Source organism: Eptesicus fuscus, chromosome 1 (assembly GCF_027574615.1).
Source record: "Eptesicus fuscus isolate TK198812 chromosome 1, DD_ASM_mEF_20220401, whole genome shotgun sequence".
Classification (NCBI taxonomy): Eukaryota; Metazoa; Chordata; class Mammalia; order Chiroptera; family Vespertilionidae; genus Eptesicus; species Eptesicus fuscus.
In genome coordinates this window covers 54,035,303-54,037,382 of record NC_072473.1, presented here as the reverse complement: position 1 = coordinate 54,037,382, position 2,080 = coordinate 54,035,303, and the positions used below count along the sequence as shown (strand labels likewise).

The 2,080-nt window shown below is 52.3% G+C and overlaps 1 non-coding gene across 1 annotated transcript; it reads left to right on the top strand.

The window, feature by feature from the left end:
* Positions 1 to 420: 420 nt before the first annotated feature.
* MIR9289 (microRNA mir-9289) lies at positions 421 to 499 on the top strand. The gene is given in 1 exon segment (NR_129018.2): positions 421 to 499. It is a non-coding gene; the product is annotated as a microRNA mir-9289 (primary transcript).
* Positions 500 to 2,080: the final 1,581 nt, after the last annotated feature.

Here is a 2,080-nt window from a genome sequence, read left to right as displayed (position 1 = left end):
TTTGTCTCAATTGGCCATTTAAGTTTGATGTGGTTAATGATTACAGTACATTGCAAAATCTTTAGAAGAGAAGGAAAATATTTTGTGGGCCACTTGGTCCTTGTGTGTGTATGGCAACTCTTAAGTTATAGTTTTAAAATCAGTAATTTTAATGGAAACACACTCAAGCAGAGGGGCTTTTCAGAAAGGTCAGGGAGTCTGATTGCAGTATAAGGGTCACTGGTTCCCCCCCCCCACGCCACCTTCACTGGCAGGAGGCAAGCGCCTTTCCCAGTAGGAACAGAGAGTGGACTGCCAGATGAAAATGCCTCGGTGGGAGCCCTCCTTCGCCACCTGGGACCCGCGCCGCACTCCCTGCCTCCGCCCACCTGGCGTCCATCCCCTCCAGGGGTTGTTTTCCCTTGTGACCCCCTGCGCCCCAATGAGACCCAAGAACCCCCAGCGACTCCTTGGACACTTTTCACCGTGTTCTGTTAGGGGGCTTAAAGGTGTGTTCTGTTGGGGGGCTTAAAGATGGCAACTAGAAATTCCCCCATTATCTCTTAGAAAAAATGTAGCAGTTTGAATTTCAAGTGGCTGGAGGCCTGGGAACAGGGTGCTGGACCTGCTCCCTCCTCCCTCTGCCTTTTCTAAAGAAAGAAAAGGCCAGCAGCAAATAAAAAGGAATTAGTATGCCTATTATAGGAAGCAGGGGCACTGGAGGAGAGAATGTCCTGGCAGGTTAGCTAGAGAAGCAAAAGGGGAGACTCAGACTCCAAGGGTCTTTAACTTAAAGGAAGAGGACTGACAGGACTGGGGCTCCTTTCCATTAAGCCCCCAGGGTAACCTTACATGTGGGAGACAGACCTGTTAGTTTCATGGTAGACACTGGGGCAGCCTATTCAGTCTTGACAGAGCCGATGAAACCCTTAACCTCTAAGAAGACATCAGTCCAGGAAGCTACCGGACAAACTGCCTGTTTCCCTTGGTCATCAAAGAGGACTGTGGACCGGGGTTCGCGGAGATTGCTGAACCTCTATACTCAAGTACTGGGGGAACGTAGCCACTGAACTGGACCGAAGTGGAACAATGGGCCTTTGAGGAGCTAAAGAAGGCTCTCATCTCAGCACCTGCCCTAGCCTTGCCTGACTTCACGAAGCCCTTCCACCTCTACGTGAGTGAGGTAAGGGGCATTACCAAAGGGGTTCTCACTCAGACTCTAGGTCCCTGGAAGAGACCTGTTGCCTATCTGTCTAAGAGGCTAGACCCCGTGGCAGCAGGGTGGCCAGCGTGCCTCCGGGAAGTAGCCACCACAGCATCGCTGGTAAAGTAGGCAGATAAGCTGACTCTGGGCCAGGAACTAGCCCTGACAACACCCCATGGTGTGGAGGCCCTCCTTCGAGGTGCTCCAGAGAGATGGATGTCAAACACCAGGATCACCCAGTGCCAAGCTCTTCTCCTGGACCAGCCCCGCATCCGGTTCCATAAGACACTGGCCATCAACCCTGCCAGCCTGCTTCCAGATGATGATCCAGAGGAACCCATTCATGACTGCACAGAGGTAACAGACGCAGTACAAACGGCTCGCCCAGACCTGACAGATGTCCCGCTATCATCACCAGACGAGGTACTGTTCACGGTTGGGAGCAGTTATGTTCAGGATGGCATCTCATATGCAGGGGCAGCGGTAGTCACCCTAGATCGCACCATTTGGGCACAGTCTCTGAATAGGGGAGCCACAGCACAAAAAGCTGACAGTGCCATCCCCCAGGAAAGAGGGTTACCAACTTCAGCCGGAAAGGACATTCCTTATTAGAGGTCATCTGGCTCCCAAGGGCAGTTGCAATAGTGCACTGCAAAGGACATCAGAAAGGGGAGATAATTGAAGCCAGAGAAAATAGAGCCACAGACCAAACTGCCAAGGAAGCCGCCCAAAAACCAGTGGGGCCTTTAACCCTGCCGGACCTGAACCTACGGCAGAACCCCTCTTACACCAAACAAGAGGAGGAATTGGCAGAACAGAGGCAAGCCATCAAAGGACCAGATGGTTGGTGGATCCTACCAGATGACAGACTGTTGGTCCCAGAGGCTCTAGGTCGGA